The sequence below is a fragment of the Mauremys mutica genome, chromosome 22 (genome assembly GCF_020497125.1).
Source record: "Mauremys mutica isolate MM-2020 ecotype Southern chromosome 22, ASM2049712v1, whole genome shotgun sequence".
NCBI classification, from domain to species: domain Eukaryota; kingdom Metazoa; phylum Chordata; order Testudines; family Geoemydidae; genus Mauremys; species Mauremys mutica.
In genome coordinates, this window is record NC_059093.1 from 20,422,312 (window position 1) to 20,428,034 (window position 5,723).

Below are 5,723 nucleotides of genomic sequence, written 5' to 3' on the forward strand. Positions count from 1 at the left end.
CTCCCGAGCTCTCCAGTGGAGCCTGCTGGCAGAGAACAAGGTGAAAATTAGCCAGGACGTTGTTCAGTCAATTCCCTCTGCTCCCAGCAGGTGGTATCGGAAACCTCCAAGATCACTCACTTCCCTTTCTCTCATCAGCTTCAGGCCCCAGGGTTACAAATGCACAAACCAGTTGAGATTCTCCCCTGGGCTCAGGGTGTGGGGCTGCTCTGAGAGGATGGACTTGCACATTTGGGATATTAGTGCAAAGATACAATTTCAATTTCTCATAGAGAAAACTGAGGGCATTGGGAAAAGTTTTCAACTAGCAATAATCACGCCTCGGATTAACCTCATTGGCTATGATACTGCCACTTCTTATTTAGTGAAAGGAAAGCTGCAGTGACAGCCTGGTTACTGAGATGCAAAATACTTTCCTCCTGGGAGAAACAAGAAGTTAGAATTAGAAATTTACATAGTTTGTTCCAATGTTGGCACAGGTTTAATTTTGCTTCTGTGTAGGTTTGTTTCAGGCTGTGACTGTTTTGGTTTATTGGGTTGTTTTGTTTTTTTTAATTGGAATGGAGCTTTTAATTGACATTTTCTGGATTCGAATGGCTGACCTGCAACACCAGTTTTGACATAGTTCTGCATATTTTATACAGATTTGGCCAGTATTCAAGGATGTGATTCCTTTATGGGAGGTTTTAGTGGTCAGGCTTATTTATTTTATGTTATTTTCTCATCCTGCTGTAGCACACCTTTTTGATAAAATGTTGAAATTATTAATTTATGGCATTTGTTAGTTTTTATTTTTAAAAACAAAGTTTTTCTTAATGTTTGGGTTTTAAATTAAGCATTGTTTTTTGTTTCAATTTTTCATTTAGGTTTTTGTTGTTGATGGGATCTTTAAGAACTTTGGATTTAAATATTTTTATCTCAAGGTTCCAAAGACTCAGACAAGGTTTTCATCTCGAGGCCAAAAGACCAAAAACATCAAGACACTTGATCATGTCCTTGGATAGACCAAGAGACTACTCTCACTTGATCTGAGCTCATAGTATTAAAATTTGGACAGATTTAGATTATTAAAGTAAACCCTGTTTACTATTTTATTTTAATAAAGGTTGTATTGCTCCCATAAAGGATGGAGCCTGCCCCCCAATTTTTTTTGTCTAGCCCATCTCAGTCCCCCACCAAATGAGAAGAGTCTGATGCCACCCCTGCTGGTCACTGGGTGTCACTGCTGCTCCAAGGGAAACACAATCTCTGCATTACCGTGACCGGTCCCTGGGTGTCACTGCTCCTAGAAGGCCGACACACGCTGTGCATTACGCCACCTGGCCACTGGGTGTCAATGTTGTATCAAGGGAAACACCTTCTGTGCATTACCCTGAATGACCATGAGGTGTCACTGCTGCGCCAACGGAGCCACCTTCTGTGCATTACTCTGACTGCCCACTGGGTGTCGCTGCTGCTCCAAGGGAGACATAAGAACGGCCAGACTGGTTCAGACGCAAAGTCCATCTAGCCCAGTGTCCTCCTGTCTTCTGCCAGCGGCCAGTGCCAGGGGCCCCAGAGGGAATGAGCAGAGCAGGGAATCATCAAGTGATCCATCCCCTGCCGCCCATTCCCAGCTTCTGGCAAACAGAGGCTACAGGCACCATCCCTGCCCACCCTGGCTAATAGCCCTTGATGGACCTGTCCTCTGTTCATTTATCTAGTTCTTTTTTTTGAACCCTGTTATAGTCTTGGCCTTCACAACATCCTCTGGCAAGGAGTTCCACAGGTTAACTATGCAACTGCCCTGAGTTCCCTCCCCCCCATCCCGGGTTGTATCTGGAAAAGAGGATGAGGATGAGGAGAGCCATGATGTGTCTGTCACTGGCTGGTGCCTCAGTTTCCTCTAGGCAGCAGTGCTGCAGGCTCCTTTGGTCAGTTCCCATGCAGCTGTGTTGGGGGAAGGGGGAGTAGAGGCTCATGGTCCCTAGCCCCACGCCCCTCCCCCAGCAGCTGGGGAATCCAGGCCAAATGTAACCCTGGTAGCTGGGCCGGGATAAGCCTGGGCTGGGGTAGGGCTGGGGAGGAATTGTGGGGGGGACAAATGCACCCGCTGTGAGGGGAGATCCTCCCATTCCCTGCCAACCCCCCTCACTCCTTGCAGCACGGCACCCCCTAGCACTTCCTTCTCTGTCGTGGGGGTGTCTGCTGCCTGCTTCTCCCTTAGCATCAGCTCTCCCCACCCTGGGGCACTGGTGTCGCCCGTCCTGTGCAAACAGGCAGGCCCTGGTGTGCCCATGGCACTGCCCTGCAATTGGGGGGGGGGCAGCTGTTGGCTGGAATATGGGGGGGGCAAGGCTGGGGACCAGGACTCCTGGGTTCTCCCCCCAACTCTGGGAGGAGAGGAGAGAGGAGGGGGGTTAATGGGTAGAGTGAGGGAAGGTAATAATTGGAGATATACCAATCTCCTAGAACTGGAAGGGACCTTGAAAGGTCATCTAGTCCAGCCCCCTGCCTTCACTAGCAGGACCAGTTTTTGCCCCAGATTCCTAAGTGGCCTCCTCAAGGATTGAACTCACAACCCTGGGTGAGGGGCAGGGCTGGGATCCAGGGCTCCTGCTTTTTCTGGTTTTCTCCACCTCCTGCAGCTGCCTTGGTCCTTTCAGTGCGTTTCCTGTTCCAAATTCATTTGCTGACTTGTGCAACCCACCCCAGAGGTGGCTGCATCTCAGTGTTGGGTGATGCACCCTTGGCTGCATCACCTCCTAACCACGTCTCTCTCTCCCTGCAGGTGACCCTGCAGCACTCGGCAAACATCCGCAAGATCGTGGGGGGCGCTTTGAGCATTGGGCAGGCAGGGGCCAGGTGCCCCCCCCCGAGAATGGGATCCAGCCCCCCCTACTTTTTACAGGAATTAAAGAGGGGCAAACGGGGGTAAATCAGAGGAGGGGGGTGGCCAGGGTCTGAGCAGGGGGTAGAAATTGACTGGTCGGGGGGTCAAGCAGTTGGAGGCAGAGTTAGGAGAGGGGCTGAAGGGCAAAGTCAGGGAGGGGGGAAGGAGCCGGAGTTCAGCCCAGGGGGAGGCGCTGCCAGAGGGTTAAACCCCGGCACAGGCCAGGGCAGAGGGGTAACAGTTACCCCGGGGGGGGCTGAGACTCCAGTGTTTGCAAAAACAGGGTGGGGGGAGCAGAGGGGCTTTTCTATTTCCCCTCCCACAGGCAGCACCTCTCAGCATGGGCTTCCCAGGGCTGGGCTCTTAAAGGCACAGGCATCCCACTGCCTAGACACTGCAGCTCCTCTCTGATGTAACCTACTGAGGTGCTGCAGTAGGAGACTCAATTCAGTGAAACCGGGAATTCCCTATACGCCCCCCAGCCAGGGGGCTGTGCACCCCTTCCCCGAATTTCCACAACACCCCCCAGTGGTCAGCTAGTTACTTGCAGCATTGCCAATGTTGTCACTGTTTGCAAATCTGAATGGAAATTGAAACATTAACACACACTTTAAAAGCAGATCCAACATATGAAAAATACTTGTACCTGAGAAAGTAAAATAGGTTTGAAAAGTCTGGACAAAGCCGGGTTCCTCACCCAGCTGTTGTTTTTTCTGACAATGTCGGTGCATTGGCTTCAGCAATGAGGCCAACCTCAGAATTTCAAATGATGATTTGGAAGCAAGGTGTGAATGAGCTCTCCCCTGACAGCTAGTGATGGGCCAGGGTTGGGGGAGGCTTTGGGACCAGACTGTATTTACATGAACTCACCTACTCTGCCGAGGTGTCCAGCAGACAGAGCTGGGCCGCCTCTGCTCTAGGTGCCCAGAGGAGGAGGGAAGGTGTGTGGGGCTCCAGCCTGGGACTCTTCCTCCCTCCTGCCAAGCCCTGACTATCAATCCCAGCCCTGACCCTCCTTTCTTCAAGCCCCATGTGGGCCCCAGGAAAAGTGTGGCAGGAAGCACCAGGGCCAAACTTGTGGGCATCAGGTGAAGCAGCAAGAATCCCAACCACCAGGGTAGCAAGTTCTAGAGCCCTAACCCACTGTGGCCACCCCAGCCAAAGACCTGGCTCTAGGAGGTGTGAGTCACCCAGCAGGAGCAGGGAGACTGGCTCTTGCACAACTGGAGACAGGGAAGTTGAGCACTGTGAGCTCCAGGGCACCAACACAAGGTCCCACTGAGATTTGAACTCCGATTGCAGGATTCAGAGTCCTGAGTACTGCCCATTACACCATGGGACCAGCTCATGCTGCCTTCTCTGCACATCGGTGACCCTCATGGGGCTGGCTCATGTAAGGGGGCTCTTGGCCCTTTACTAAAACTTAGTGTGTGTGAGTGGGGGGGGGGGATTGGTTGGCTAGTTCCCAGCACCAATAGAAGGGGGAAGGGCCAATGGGAAATCAGGCCCCTGAGACTGACAGTCCCCAGGGGCAATGGGGAGAGGCCAAAGCTCCAAGTTAGCCACACTGACAGGCCAGGCAGTGTAATGAGGGAGTCACCAGGCCAGGGGGTCCCATCCTCCGTGGGAGCTGGAACTGCCTGGGCCAGAGTGGGGCAGAGCTAAGGAGAGAGCAGGAGCCCAAGAAGAGCTGGGGAGCAGAGCTGTGCAGGTGTAGTGCCAGAAACTGCTCCCTGTAGGACTTTGCTACCTGGAGCAGTTACTGAGACCTGAGGTTGTTCTTATTTGCTGACTTGTCCTAATTGGCTCAAACTTGACAGTGGTTTCTCTAGCAGAGGCCAGTCCCTGGCCCCTTGGTCCAGACATCCTCATTCACATCAGGCGAGGGTGACCAGATGTCAAAGATGAAATATTGGGACGCGGGGGGCGGAGCAAAAAAAAAAAAGCCGGCGGCTCCCCCACACCGCCAGGTGGCAGTGGCACAGCCCCGTCTCCACCCAACTCTCAACTCCGAACCCCGATACACCCCCAGCTCCCCCATCCCCTCGCTCCTGGGCCCAGCCTGGGCTCCGAGCTCTGCAGCCGAGCCACGCTCCAGGTCCCTCCTGCATCTCCCGGGCAAGGGGGCGAACCAGGCAGCCGGGCCCGGGCCCTCCTGGCAGGAGCGTGTCTGCCCCACGTGTGTCTCCGCCCCCCGCCCACATGGGTCCTGCCCGCTTCGCACTGCCCCCAGCCCCACTGCGCTGCCCCGCAGGCTCCAGGGCTGGAGCAGCCTCCGTGCTGCGCTCATGGCCATGGCCCGTGTGCAAACCTGGGAGGGAGGAGGAATGCCGCATGCTTGGGGAAAAGGCAGGGCCAGGGCGAGGATTTGGGGAGGGATCCAATGGGGCAGTGAGGGGGTGGGGCAGGGCCAGAGTGGGGATTTGGGGAGGGATCCAATGGGGGAAAGAGGGGGCGGAGTCGGGGGGGCGAGTGTCCCTCCAGGCTCTGCCTGTGTGCCGGAGCAGAAGGCAAAACTTTTTGTTTGTCCAGTGTCCTGACCAAACATCGGTCGGGACGTGGGACAAACAGGCAAATATCGGGACAGTCCCGATACAATTGGGACGTCTGGTCACCCTACATCAGGCTTCAAGTTGAGAATCATTTCTCATTCCCGCTCTGTGGGAGGGGAGACTTTTAATCACGCTCTCTGTGCGACTGCACATGGCTAAGCAAAGAGAACAAACCCAAATCCCCCCCGTGCTTTGGGAGCCAGGTTTGCGGTGGGAATTCTGTAGTTCAGATGACTTCACGCCTGGGCATTGGGATTCTTTACCAGTTTCTCTGGCAGTGGGGCAATTTTGTGCTTACA

General features: G+C 53.9%; 1 non-coding gene across 1 annotated transcript; it reads right to left on the reverse strand.

Moving 5' to 3' along the window:
• Positions 1-225: 225 nt before the first annotated feature.
• On the reverse strand, positions 226-365 carry LOC123355006. Its single transcript, XR_006575001.1, has one exon. It is a non-coding gene; the product is annotated as a U4 spliceosomal RNA (small nuclear RNA).
• Between the last annotated feature and the right edge of the window lie 5,358 nt (positions 366-5,723).